The 15,268-nt window shown below is 37.0% G+C and overlaps 1 long non-coding RNA gene across 1 annotated transcript; it reads right to left on the bottom strand.

Annotated features, from left to right (window-relative positions):
• Positions 1-512: 512 nt before the first annotated feature.
• LOC308701762 lies at positions 513-3,895 on the bottom strand. The gene is made up of 3 exons (XR_014031504.1): positions 3,780-3,895; positions 2,325-2,903; positions 513-2,169 (listed from the first exon to the last, which is right to left on the bottom strand). It is a non-coding gene; the product is annotated as an uncharacterized lncRNA (long non-coding RNA).
• Between the last annotated feature and the right edge of the window lie 11,373 nt (positions 3,896-15,268).

Raw genomic sequence — 15,268 nt, forward strand, 5'->3', positions numbered from 1 at the left:
TCATTCATAAATCCGTAAGATCTATAATACAAACCAGAAGACAGAACACAACGAGTGCAGCACTGATAGTCTATACAGCTATCAAGGAGTTGAACATTAGATCAGGGCCCGTATGTATAAAACTTCTTAGAAATGCTCTTAAGAATAGTCTTAAGCTTTGACTTAAGTGTCAAAAAATTCTTAGTAAAAAGTAGGACTTCTCTAAGAGGAGGAGACTTTTATAAATACATTTTTCAGTAAAGTTTAAGAGTGATTCATAAGTGCGGACTGAAGTGGAAGTTAAGTTCTGCAAACTAAGGACTACAATGATGTCAACCCAAAATGGCCACCCTCAACCACTGAATCAGCCAATAGTGAGCCTGCAAGGGTGAAGTCACAGCAGCATGACACCAATCATTTAATCTTACTGTATAACAAAATAATTTAATTAAGACACTGAAACTTTACTATTTAAATTTATTTTTATAAAAATTGCATTGTGCAAAATTATCACAAAGTAGTACTGATGGTGTGGAACAGCAACTCCAGGTAAGCTTGAAATTTTGCTGCATGGTTTAGTGGTTTTGACCAGTAGTGGCCAAAAGTGATGTCCGGTAATGGAAAATTGACAGATTCACCCTTAATTCAAATAGTATTTTAAAAAAGTGTTCAATATTTTGTAAGTTAATAGTTGTGCTCAGATTCAAATGTTTATCTGTAATAACACAATGAAACATGCCAAATTGTACAGACATAATTTTTAGCATACAAAGTGTAGATTTAAAAATCTTGCTTTCCCCTGTTGTTTGATTTCATGGAAACAGACGCCAGTTATTCTGTCGAGAGATCTCTTATTTATTTAGAGACAATGGACCAAACGAAAGTCTTGATTCAGCTTCTCAGTCATCTTCTCTGCCCTAGACAAAGACTTTCAGTTCTTATGTATGCTGAACAGAAAAACTGCATTACCAGAGAAACATCTGGTTCCCATTAACATAGGAATGTATGCCCTTATGCCAAAATACATTTCAGTCTCTAACTTCAGCACACTCAAAGTCACCCAAAGTCTCCGCCACTCATATGATTCACAAAATACAATGATTAAAAATGATTATGAATGTATATAAAACAGATACATAATACTACTAATTATGAATATTAATAAAAAAAGTAGTAATAATACTAAAAACAATATTAAATGATGAGATTTGAGTCTTCACAAAGAAATTATGAACATGAAAAAAAAAACAGAAAAAACAAAAAAAAAAACAAGAGAGGACAATGAAATATTAATAACTGACGATGTTGCAGACAAACTTTCATAAAACATGCTGGTAAGATATTTTTTCTCAGTAAGAGGTTCAGACAATATATGTCATTCTCTAGTGATTAAAGATGAAGTGCAAAGTAAATTATTTATCTATGAATTGGTCACGTAGGCAACAGAAGAGACAACAAAGAGAGCATGTTTCAGTAAACAGACATGTAATTTTATAACTAGTAAATCTCATATCTTGATTAAGTCATTCAAATCATTTGATATTTAGAAGGATAAATTTTGATTAATAACTTGACTAACAACCATTCAAAGGATATACATTGAAGCGGCAGTGGATTCAAGAATCCGTCCCGTCACCAAAAGGTTCTTTGGGGAACCATGTTCTTCTTTGGGTGTGTTCACACTGTATTTTGGTTCAAATGGTTCGTTTGGTCCGGATCAAAAAAAAAAAAAAAAAAATAGTCCTGGTCCTCTTAGCATTCACATTGGCATTTTAACACCAAACCTTAAGGCATGGGTATATGTTCACAACCTGATTGGTCGGCTTTTATTGCTTATGTTTAAATTCTCTCGACAGAACTTTTAGGGTCGAACCAAACATACCAAGTGTGAACACACCTTAAGGCATTGCTGCGAAAACACCCTTTAACATTTATTTTTACTTCCCTCCTAAATTCAGCTGTTTATTCATTTTTAGAAAAAGCAAGAAGTGGGTGTTTGGTGATGGAGGCGGTGGGGCTGAGCTCCACATCATGGTGTCTGTGTCCTCCATCGGGTCTCATTTTTCGTCCGCAGAACAACAACAGTCGACTTGGGCACCAGTCACATTTCCCACTTATGCAGCTGTCATAAACACCCACAGCGGCAAGCGACAAGACACTGAAGAAAGTGATCAAGACAAATCCTGCATACTGAAAGAACAGAAAAAAAACATTACTTGAATTTGTATTCGTCTGATATAATTTGTCATTGTCTGACATATTGTGAGGTCGAGAAAGGATTAATTTAATATATCCTTTATGATATTACAATAACAGAACAAGCTCATACAGTATAGGATATTTACCTGAGATTGATGAATATATTTGCGAGTTAAATCTAATGACTCATTTCGCATCCCTTCAGGGGGTTTACACCACCGCGTTTGTAGCTCATCATCAAAACCAAAAACTCCATTCCAGTCTGTCATGGCACAAGCAACATATTCACCTTCAAGTAACAAGTAGAAGATCCACATTAAAGGTGGAATCAGACACCATATGATAGCTTTGGGATAGCTCCGAGGAGTATCATCTTCCACTCGTTCAGGGCACAGAAACCATCCGTATTTAAGAGGCCTTAGAATATGGAACATTATGACAAAGAGAAAAAAAGAAGGTCCAATGAAGAGGAACACGGTTACCACTCCATTCTGATCTTTTCTACATGGGCATGTGAATTCATGACCCAGTGCATACAAAAATGCAATTAACAAAATGGTCAATAGAACAAAGCCTAAAGCAGTACAACGTTTCAAGAGCGGGTCACTTTCTTTCTCTTGAAATGACATCTTCTGAGGTTGAAGGTATGAAGTTTGATGATGCTTTTGATTGTTTCTTTCGCTTTTAGTCCGGTTCAAAAGCTCTTTGTAGTCTCGACAGATTCCCTTTAATGAAGAAGATGATAATTATTATTCATAGCAGGAGAATGAAGCATATGGTTTTGAACATATCAATAGAACATTTCACTCTTAAAAATTAAGGTTATGTATTTGTACAGTATTGATAGTTACATGATAAAACTTTAACATTCATAGAACCTTTCCATTGCACTAAAGGTTCTTTATGTAGGAAAAAGTTCTTTACACTTAGAAAAAATAATTATTTGACTGGTTAGGTTCTTTACCAAAAATGTTTCTATGGCACTGCTATGAAAACCCCTTTTAGAACTTTAGAATCTGTGTAAAGTGTACAGAACAAAAATGAATAGGGTGAGTCTACAGTTGTATATCCTTGTTTTTAAAGCATCTGCATAGTTTGATGGACTTTAAAATGATTAATACTGCTGTTTTCTCTTCTCATCTCTTATTTTTGCATAATATCTTATCCTCTGCTGCTTTCAAGGTTGCCAGGTCTGTGTAACAAAACTAGCCCAATGGCCAATCAAAAATAGCCCAAAAGTAGTCGAATGACCTTAACTTAACATCTATCACAGTTTTAGCATTAGTAGGATATAAAATATTTCAATACAATCACTTCAGTCAAATATTATTTATGCAATATGTCAAACCATTAACCCAACTTATTTGGGACTTATCTTGAAGTATTTGATGGTATTTTTGACTTTTAATGTAATTGTTCAATTGTTTGTTTAAACAAAATGTAAATTTCCAGTTAGTGGTACCCCAGAGAACATAAGAAAAACGTATAAAAGCATTTTCAAGGCAAGTCACTACCTCTGTCACATCACACAAAAAAACTAAATGACTTTATGAATTTGACTTTTCCTGAATCACATAATAAAGTCTCGAATAACAACCTACCTGCAACTAGTTTGAATTCACATCGACGTATGGGACTTTTGGAGTCTGCTGCACAGTGCTCTATTCGTTTACCACACTCTTTTCTCTTCCACACATTCCTTTCAAATTGCTCCGCCTTTACGCAGCAGATATTGTTACACAAGCCCACATGCGCACACGTGCTTTGCAGCAGCAATTGGCACAAGCCTGATGTTGGATTGATTCTATGCAAAAAAACTAAAAAATAATAATTGTTGACGCCTTTTTTTCTATGACTAAGACAAGACAAAGACGAGGCGACAATAACGCCATTAAACGATAACTCTGTGACTTAAACAACATGCAATATCGTTGACGATAAAATACCAGACTAAAATATAGTGAAAAATAAATAAAAACTAACCAACAATCTCTTTATATTGGTCAGCATTTATTTTTGTTGCAATCTGCTGCAATATGTTGTTCATTCATTAGATGGCATGAGCAGAAGTTGTTGGTCTTTTCTTCAAGTTCAGAGCGCGATACCCAGCAAACAGAACGTTGGCACAACGTAGCCAACCTTCAAACAACGTTTTATCAACATGGCCAAAAGGTTGCTATAAATACGTTGTGTGGTGAAGGTTGTTACAGCGTTGTCACAATGTTGACATTAAACCACCGTTCAGGGCCATTGCTTAACCCTCGTGTTATGTTGGAATTCTGTGCACTCCCCTTATGGTCCGGGTCAAATTGACCCGCATTGGATTCAATACAATTCCTCAAAAATCACACTATGAAAAACAACAAAGATTCAGGTTCAAACTGTAAACTTTTAATGTCAACATTTGTCAAATATTCCAAAAAATATATATCTGAAGATATGATTTAATGAAAATGTTTTTTAACCATTTTTTTAAAACTTTTTTGTTTTGACAAAATTTGAATATACATTATATTAATATATATTTGCATTTACCTTCTTTTTTTTTTTTTTTTTTTTTTTTTTTTTGCTTAGAACATCATAACTGAACAATTAATCAATTAATGTTCTGAGCTCATTTTTCCTGCTGTCTATGTCGAAGTCTCAAGATATTTCAGATATCTTGAATATATAAATGACAGCTTATTTTACTATCTGTGTCTGTCAAAGATTTTCATTTGTAATTTGCAATTAATTCTGAACACCACGATTTAGCTTTTTCAAGTGTGTTTGGTTTGGGTTAGAGCACTTTTAGATACACTTACACTTTAGAACTGGAGTTGATGCCCTGACATACATAAAATAAATGTTTTTATTTTGTGTCTGTACAGTTGCTTTTGAATAGCTGCATATGATGGTCAAATTAACCTGCGAACATCACAAACGTAATAGTAATTTTTTTTGTATGTTCATGATGATAAATGTGAAAAAGTCAAAAAAGTAAAAAAAAAAAAAAAAAGGTTTAATATTATTTCAGGTAGCTTGTAGCTCTGTATTGAAATAAGTGTGGAAAACCTCATTTTTTAGCTTCATAAGGTAGTAAAAAAATAAAATAACAAAATATAACCAACATTTTTTTTTTTTTTTTGGGTCCGTACAGTTGCCTTAGAGCAGGGTTCACCAATCTCGGTCCTGGAGGGCCGCTGTCCCTGCAGAGTTTAGCTCCAACACACCTGTTTGAAAGTTTCTAGTATGCCTAGTGAGACCTTGATTAGCTGGTTCAGGTGTGTTTAATTGGGGTTGGAGCTAAACTCTGCAGGACAGCGGCCCTCCGGGACCGAGATTGGTGAACCCTGCCTTAGAGCGTTAAAATATGCGGGTCAAATTGACCTGCGAACATCACGAAAGGAACAGTAATTTTGTATGTCAAAAAACACCAGCATGTTGAAACTTTGCATGCATGTTCATGATGATAAATGAGAAAAAGTCACAAAATATCAAGAAAAAAAACATAGGTTAACCAGTATTTCCAACAACTAGAAAATCTAAACGGGTCAAATTGACCCGCAACATAACACAAGGGTTACGGTTATGCCAACGATATCTTGACAACCACTGGACTACATATGTACTCGTCACCAGTGTTGTGGGTAACGCGTTACAATCTTTACGTTATATCTTGTATGGTGCTCATATACAGTAGCCTAGGCTACCCGGGCTGGGTAGGTGCGAATTTTGATTAATATGTTCTGTGATAATAAATAAATAAATAAAACGCCATGTGGAATAGCCTATTGCTGACTGTCTTTACTGTTATTGTTATCCTGCAGTGTTAATTTAGTCGGATGACTGACGGTATTCATTGTCAGGAGTCACGACTTCTAGGTGCATTTAAAGGGGCCGGGGGCTGTGTCTGTCATGTGTGAGCCGCTGCAAACGGCTTTTAATTTTTGGTAACGCATGAGTACTCTAACGCGTTACTTTTATGAATAGATAACGCTGTAACGTAACTGATTACTTTTAATTGATGGTAACGTTGTAACCTAATTAACTACTTTCCAAAGTAACTATACCCAACACTGCTCGTCACTGCACTGAAGCGCGAAAATCAGCCTTTTAAATTTCAACCGCCCGTTGCGTTGGGCTCATTGTGTTGTCTCGTTCTTCATCGAGCAAGGATACGTGCAGTGCGCGTTTTATTTACCTCAGCTAAATAAGATACGTAATTATTCAAACACAACCTACAACTTCTTTTTCTAATGTGACTAATGTAGCCTCGCTTGCACTGTTTAGTTTTTCATTTCGTTTGTCTGCTATTTAGTCTCATTCGTTTCTTTGCTCCTCTGGATTTGTGGATGTTTCCTGGACTGATTCCGTTTACCGAACTTTATCGTCCGGCTTTCGACTACTGTCTGCCATGTACAGAACCGGTTTTGTTCATTAAATGTTCTGATCTTTGCTTTTTATGTTTTATTTATTATACTTAAAATAAATCTGTAGGCCTATATTCATTTTTATTTAGTTTTTTTCTTTTTTCACAAATGTATGACTTTTGGAAGTGCAATTTGATTACCATGTATGCAGTTAGTTTTAATAAAGTTGAATTAACGTAACCTTCTGTAATTTTTACTCTTCAAAGTGTACACTTGCAGGTATTGATTATAATTAGGCTAATTTACTGATAGCCCCATTACATAATAATAAGGATAAACAATTTTTAAAAATATATATAATTATCTAACATCTGACTAATTAAAAATTAACGTCAAAACATAAAATGCTAAATGGTGGATATCTATAGGCCTATCCAGCATAAAAACAAAAAATTGTCATAACGCATCTCTCAGTTGCTGAATGTCGCGCAACAACGTTGCTACAGCCCTGTCGCGTCTTACAATTCTACGTTGTTACAGTGTTGCGAGCACGTAGACAGCGACATTGTCATAGCAGAAATGCAACGTGCCACAGACGTTGCCACAACGTAAATGTGTTTGCTGGGATTGTTGAATATTAAGTGACAAAAAAAATGGCAAACTACAACTAGAGGTTTTAGAATAACTAAAAAGCTCACAGAAAAAAAAAAAAAAAAGAAAAAAAAATCATACAAAGTCCAATTACACAGGACAAGGGTTTTCAAGTTTTAAGATTTCAAGATTTATAAGTTGTTTTTCATAATCACCGGGTCTGGGCAAGTTTTAACCTAGCATATGTTTTACATTTTTATTTAAAAAAATAGATACAGTATGTAGTATGTGTGTTGTGATGAGGCAGAGACAGGGATCCATTTGCAGCTTTATTAGAGAGTAGTCAAGACAGGCAGGGTCAAACACAGCAGACAGGGCAAAGCAGGCTAGGCAGAGACAAACCAGGTGAACAGGCAAGGGTCGAGGCAGGCAGCAAGAATCAGGAATCAATAAACAATCCAGGGGTGCGTTTCCCGAAAGCATCGTTAGCCAACTATGGTCGCAAGTTCCGTCGTTATCAGCATAGTTCAACGATTTGGTGTTTCCCGAAACCATCGTTCCACTAATGGAGGGAACCTTCCCCGGAATATTAACTTTACCCATTGAACTCCATTTCCCATAATACCGCTTACCTGGGACTGATTGCGTTACACACCTGCACCTCATTTACAGACACTCATATAAACCACTTCCACACACACATTCAATGCGAAGTCTTGATTCTGCCCCAGCCATCATTTCTGAGCGTTTATTCCCGTGTTTGATTTCTGTTATTGACCTTGGACTGTTTATCGTTTCTGATTCTCTGCTGCCTACCCTGACCTGGGGTGCGTTTCCCGTACAACTATATAGCTCGCTGCTTAACTACCATAGTACGATGCATCGTTGGAGAAATCAACTAGCTAGTCACGACTGTTTCCCGAAACTGTCTGTCGCAAAGTATCGTTCAACCACGTTGGTTTATGACGTCTCGCACTTGGTGGACTAATAACTTATTTTAATTAATCTGTTTGAGATCGAATTAACGCTAGATTTTGTCATATAAGTTACAGACATGGCATCTGAAGACCATTTCTATTTTTTCTCAGTTATTTTGCTTTATTACCAGACTCAATATTTGGCTCGTTCTTACATAGTAGAGCACGTTCGCACATGCGCAGTCTTCAAAAACGGTGCTTTAAATCTCTTGACAAACTAAAAGACGTAAATGACATTTGTATGTATTCTAAATAAATTACACGGGTTGTACTGAATGTCAGCTTGCTTATTTTGCTAAAGATAAGGATTTATTCAGTCTACATCTCATGTAAACTAGAAACTATGCTTCTAACGACAGCATGTGAGTGATTCCTTCAGAGTGAACATGGTCTGCTGCAGTCAGATTCACCCGTGTTCACTCTGAAGGAATCACTCACATGGCTGGTGCACTCGAATGACACATGAAGGATGTTAAGAGGCTAAAAGCAGGATTAAAACTTGCCCCATTGAAGTCAACAGGGTGCAAATTTTAAAAAGAGGATAACACGGTGTAGGCAACACCGATTTTTGTCGTTGGTCTCTGTACTGACAGCACTCCAAATTTACAAAAAAATGAGCTCAATGTTAAAATTGACCGGAGTTCTCCTTTAAGTTATTAACATGTTCTCCACACTAAGAAAAATTTTTTCTTGTAAGAACTGTTTACAGAGATGTTCTTTGGAAAACCCCAAATGGTTCACTGCTGCAAAAAAATATGTGGAATCATTATAAGAGTGTAGAATATACCTTCTCATATCCTGCTAAATGTAACATGTATTTCACAAATTACTTTGACATTCTTCTGTGGAATTTTTTATTTTGTTGTTTCGGATCATCTTCTTTTGTGTTCACCAAGAAAGTAAGTCATACATTTTTTATTAAAATATATTACACTTATTTTCTGTACAGCATTGTGGTCAACTTTTGTTGTGTTTATTTGTGCTTTATAAATAAATGAAATGAAATACATGTGTGGAAAGACATAATTTTAATCTTTGACTGAACTTTATGAGCTATGTCAAAAAAACAACTCGGTTACTATCGTAACCTTGGTTCCCTGAGAGTAGGGAACGAGTTAAATCGAGGAAAAGGAGTTTCCCCACTGCGTATAACTACGCAATATGAAGTGACCGTTCTTGAAAGGGAACAAGCTTCCAGTAACTGATAAGGAAGTTCATCAAAGCTTCATCAAAACAACCTTTCCCTTCCCAGCCAAAATGAATGAGTAAGGCTGACTAATTTCCAGCCCGTTCTCATCCCAAGGCGTCATATACTGACGTCCAACGCACATGGCACCCTTTAGTGCCAATATGAGACGCAGATAGATATGGACCAGAAGGCACCTCCTAGCGGTCTAACCCTAACCCTACCCCAGACCTAAACCTACCTATAACCGAACAAAGCTCTGTGCGTGTCATATTGACACTAAAGGGTGCCATGTGCGTTGGATGTAGACGAAATGTCAAAAGCGTCAGTATATGACACCCTAGGATGAGAATGCGTTGCTAATTTCACATAAGCCCTGGGCTTATGAAAAGCAAGAAGTGGGTGTTTGGTGATGGAGGCGGTGGGGCTGAGCTCCACATCATGGTGTCTGTGTCCTCCATCGGGTCTCATTTTTCGCCCGCAGAACAACAACAGTCGACTTGGACACCAGTCACATTTCCCACTTATGCAGCTGTCATAAATACCCACAGCGGCAAGCGACAAGACACTGAAGAAAGTGATCAAGACATAACCTGCATACTGAAACAATTACTTGAATTTGTATTCGTCTGATATTTGTCATTTTCCCTTTCTGACATATTGTGAGGTCAAGAAAGGATTCATTTAATATATCCTTTATGATATTACAATAACAGAACAAGCTCATAATGTATAGGATATTTACCTGAGATTGATGAATATATTTGCGAGTTAAATCTCGTGGCTCCATCTCCTTTCGCATCCCTTCAGTGGGTTTACACCACCGCGTTTCTAGCTCATCATCAAAAACAAAAACTCCATTCCAGTCTGTCATGGCACAAGCAACATATTCACCTCTAATTAACAAGTAGAAGATCCACATTAAAGGTGGAATCAGACACCATATGATAGCTTTGGGATAGCTCCGAGGAGTATCATCTTCCACTCGTTCAGGACACAGAAACCATCCGTATTTAAGAGGCCTTAGAATATGGAACATTATGACAAAGAGAAAAAAAGAAGGTCCAATGAAGAAGAACACTGTTACCACTTCATTCAGATCACTTCTACATGGGCATGTGAATTCATGAGCCAGTCCATACAAAATTGCAATGAACAAAATGGTCAATATAGCATAGCCTAAAACAATGCAACGTTTCAAGAGCGGGTCACTTTGTTTCTCTTGAAATGACATCTTCTGAGGGAAGTTTGATGATGCTTTTGATTGCTTCTTTCGCTCTTAGTCCGGTTCAAAATCTCTTTGTAGTCTCGACAGATTCCCTTTAATGAAGAAGCTGAGAATTATTATTCATAGAATGAAGCATACTGTATGGTTTTGAACATATCAATAGAACATTTCACTCTTAAAAATAGAACCTGTCCATTGCACTAAAGGTTCTTTATGTTGGAAAAAGTTCTTTACACTAACAAAAAAAATATTATTTGACTGGTTAAGTTCTTTACCAAAAATGTTTCTATGGCACTGCTATGAAAACCCCCTTTTAGAACTTTAGAATCTGTGTACAGTGTACAGAACAAAAATGAATAAGGTGAGTCGGAATGTAGCCTACAGTTGTATATCCTTGTTTTTAAAGCATCTGCATAGTTTGATGGACTTTAAAATTATTATTATTAATACTTATATTTTCTCTTATTTTTGCACTCTCTTCACCTCTGCTGCTTTCAAGGTTGCCAGGTCTGTGTAACAAAACTAGCCCAATGGCCAATCAAAAATAGTCCAAAAGTAGCCGACTGACCTTAACTTAACATCTATCACAGTTTTAGCATTAGTAGGATATAAACTATTTCAATACAATCACTTCAGTCAAATATTATTTATGCAATATGTCAAACCACTAACCCAACTTATTTGGGACTTATCTTGAAGTATTTGATGGTATTTTTGACTTTTAATAGCCGCGTTTCCACTGTCGGGCCAGGGCCGGGCCGTGCTAGTGCGTGCCAGGGCCAGTCGCGTTTCCACTGTCACTTCCGGGGCTTGATCGGGGCTTACTCGGGGCCAACGGCCAGGATTTCTGGCCCGTCGAATACCTTGGGCCTAGAGATGCGCGGATGGGCTATTATTTCATCCGCAACCGCATCACAAAAATCATCATCCGTCCGCCATCCAGCCGCACCAACGTTTTTGACCAATTTTCAAAACCGCACCCGTCCGCCATCCGTTGATTTGTGTATACATATATTTTTCATTTGATTGGTTCAACCGCCCACCACCCGCCCGAATTTAATTAAAATATTATTTTTCGTCACGTCATCCTCCCAATCCGCGGTTTATCCGCGGAGTCCGCGGCTGTAACCGCCAACCGCGCATCTCTTTGGGCCAAAGCGGGCCAGCTCGGGCTAGAGGAGTGGTTACCAACAGAGGCGGAGTTCACCTGAGTCGGGAGACGGCAGCGCCGGATGATTCTGTCAGTATTAAAGACTTTTAAAATAATTTAACTCGCGTTCATGTTTGAATTCTGTTTGTGATGCAAAAGACTATGCGCGCTAACCGTTACCATAGTAAACATAGTAAACGCTTGAAGATACGCATATAGTAAAAAAAAACAGAACGCTTGAAGAAATCAGACCAATATTAAAGGCTATCACATTCATGTTTTTATTTTATCTGTCAGTAGCCTACGTCTCGTCTCTTTATACCAGACTATCATAAAATAAAGTAACTTTTTTTTCGGGAGCTTCCTCTGTTTCTCTGACTGAAAATATCTGTATGGGAGTCGAGAGAGTGCTAAAGCTCCTCAGGTCGTATGGCATATATTTGTAGAAATGATCATTCTTTCTAAATGTGATGTATGTCGATCCTGTGATAAAGAAACAGACGCGACTGAAGAAGTAATTGTGTCCTCTACCTCCTCTTTCTTTTGTGAAATAGACCGTAATTTATTTCTGAGTGACTAATGTGCTATTTTGACATAAATTAATTCATTATGATCAATGTATCACTTTTTATTGTAAACCTGTGGTAAAACATCGATGCTTGGGTTTTAAATATTCAAGTAAACAAACAAAACAAAAAATGCCAGCAAACGGCCGCTTTTATCATGTTTGTTTTCAACGCTGTTTTCTGTGATTTTTTTTTTATTCGTTTTCTGATAAAACTTACATTTGTTGGTGAAATGATGGGTTAGTGTGACGTTGTTCCAGAGAGGCGTGTTACGGGCGTGTTTTAGTGGAGTGCTGTGGAGCTTCTGGCCCGACAGTGGAAACGCTGGCCCGGTGCTATTAGCCCGAGGCTATTAGCCCGGCACGGCCCGTTTAAAGCCCTGGCCTGGCCCTGGCCCGACAGTGGAAACGCGGCTAATGTAATTGTCCAATTGTTTGTTTAAACAAAATGTAAATTTTCAGTTAGTGGTACCTCAGAGAGCATAAGAAAAAGGTATAAAAGCATTTTCAAGACAAGTCAATTCCTGTGTCACATCACACAAAAAGATTAAATGACATTATGAATTTGACTTTTCCTGAATCACATAATAAAATCTCGAATAACAACCTAACTGCAACTAGTGTGAATTCACTTCGATGTATGCAACTTTCGGAGTCTGCTGCACAGTGCTCTTTACTGAATGTTTTCCACAGTCTTTTCTCTTTGGAGAAAACACTCATTCTTTTCAAATTGCTCCTCCTTTACGCAGAAGACAGATGTTTCAGATTACACAAGCCCGCATGCGTACAAGTGTTTTGCAGCATTGGCACAAGCCTGATGTTGGATTGATTCTATGCCACTTTTCATGCAGGCATAAAAACTTCTTTACATTCATCTTGTTCATTTCGTTAACGAAACATATGACAACCTTTTTTTCTATGACTAAGACGAGACAAAGACGAGGCGACAATAACTCTGTGGCTTAATCAACATGCAATTTCGTTGACGAAAAAAACAAGACAAAAATATTGTGAAAAAATAAATAAAAACTAACCAAAAATCTCTTTATTTTCGTCAGCATTTATTTTTGTTGCAATCCGCTGTTCATTCATTAGATGGCATGAGCGTCAGTTGTTGTTCCTTTTTTTCAAGTTCAGATCGCGATATAGTACTAGGCTAGGCTAGATTTTTTTGCGGGGGAGTCGCAACACAGCATATTTACATGATACTTGGCATCAGAGGTTAAATTGGGCCGGAGCGCACCGAAGCGTAGCCCCGCTTCGTCAGGTCCACAACACACCCTGCCGGAGTTCAGATCCGTCTCCTTCAGCGCCAAATATTGTTATTCCACTTGAATTGTTTTTCGTCTCCTGGCAAATACATGGCATATGAGACTGAATAATTAGCAAGTCTACACAGAGACAGCCAGGCTACATGGAATAATCAGACGTCATAATGTATTAATCTCTGCGTTCTCTTGGTTCAGCATCCCACCCACAGCTATCAAGAGAAAACTGTCACAATTGTAAGCATAACAGCAACGTTATCCTTAGGCGTCGATTTCGGTGGGGACGGTGGGTACACGTAACCACCCGATTTTGTCACGAGTCATTTTGTACCCACCACTTTTAACTAAATGTCCTTAATAATTGGACTTTGGGTTGAATTTTTTTTTTTTTTTTTTTTTTTTTTTTACAGTTTTCAGTGGTTATGAGGAGCAATATGAGAGAGAAATTTGATAATCATTGTTTAGGGACCATTCGGTATTTATGGAATGGACCACCGGAGGAAAACAGGGGAGGGTCATGTCTTTTTATTCTTTGTTGAGGGGTGGTCATCCAACTTTTTTATACATTGTGAAATTATACCTTTATTACAGTGTAATAATACACTGTGTAATTATACCTTTATTACAATGTAATAAGAAATGTGTAATTATACCTTTATTACAGTGTAATAATATATTGTGTAATTATACCTTTATTACAATGTAATAATAAATGTGTAATTATACCTTTATTACAGTGTAATAATACATTGTGTTATTATACCTTTATATCAATGTAATAACAAATGTGTAATTATACCATTATACCATATTATACAATTTTTTTTAATTGTACCTGTATTACAATATAATTATGCCATTATTACAGTGTAATAAACCAAGGCAGCCAGCTATGAGATGAATCTTGACAATAAAACATTTAACCCCCCCCCCCCCCCCCCCCCCAAAAAAAAATCAAAGATTCGAATTGTGACAGTTTTCCTTTGATGACTGTGGGTGGGGTGCTGAACCAGAAAACGCAAAGATTAATGCATTATGATGTCTGATAATTCCATGTAGCCTGGTTGTCTCTGTGTAGTCTTGCTAATTATGCAGTCTCATATGTCATGTATTTGCCGAGAGATGAAAAATAATTCATGTGGAATAACAATATTTGGTGCTGAAGGAGATGGAACTGAGCTCCAGCAGGGTGTGTTGTGGACCTGAGGAGGTGGAGCTGCGCTCTGGCCCAATTTAACCTCTGATTAAAATGTAATTACACCTTTATTACAGATTAATAATACATTGTGTAATTATACCTTTAATAAAATGTAACCATACATGTGTTATTATACCTTTATTACAGTGTAATTATACCTTTATTAAAGTGTGATATTACCTTTATTAGAGTGTGATATTACCTTTATTAGAGTGTAATTATACATTGATCACCACATTTCTCAACACATTAAATCATTTTTTGGTGTGATTATGAATGATGACCATTATCCGTAAATAAGGGCTCCCCCTCCCTACAAAAGCCAGTTTAACCACTGCCTTGAATTCTTTAAAATCTTGGTCATTCTTACTTCGTTATGAAAGCCACAGGACTAGGGCGAAAGAGAAAACCTGATATTTAGCTCCATTTTCTGTATATTGAAGCTGAAAAAAAGCAAATGTCTGATTCTAACAGAAGGGAAGGGACATGGATTCAAAATGGCAGTTTAATTATTTTGTAAGTGTAATACCACATAGATTTGATTGTTTGTTGTTGTCAAAGAACACCGATGCTAC

Source organism: Scardinius erythrophthalmus (assembly GCF_964197995.2).
Source record: "Scardinius erythrophthalmus genome assembly, chromosome: 14".
Taxonomy (NCBI): Eukaryota; Metazoa; Chordata; class Actinopteri; order Cypriniformes; family Leuciscidae; genus Scardinius; species Scardinius erythrophthalmus.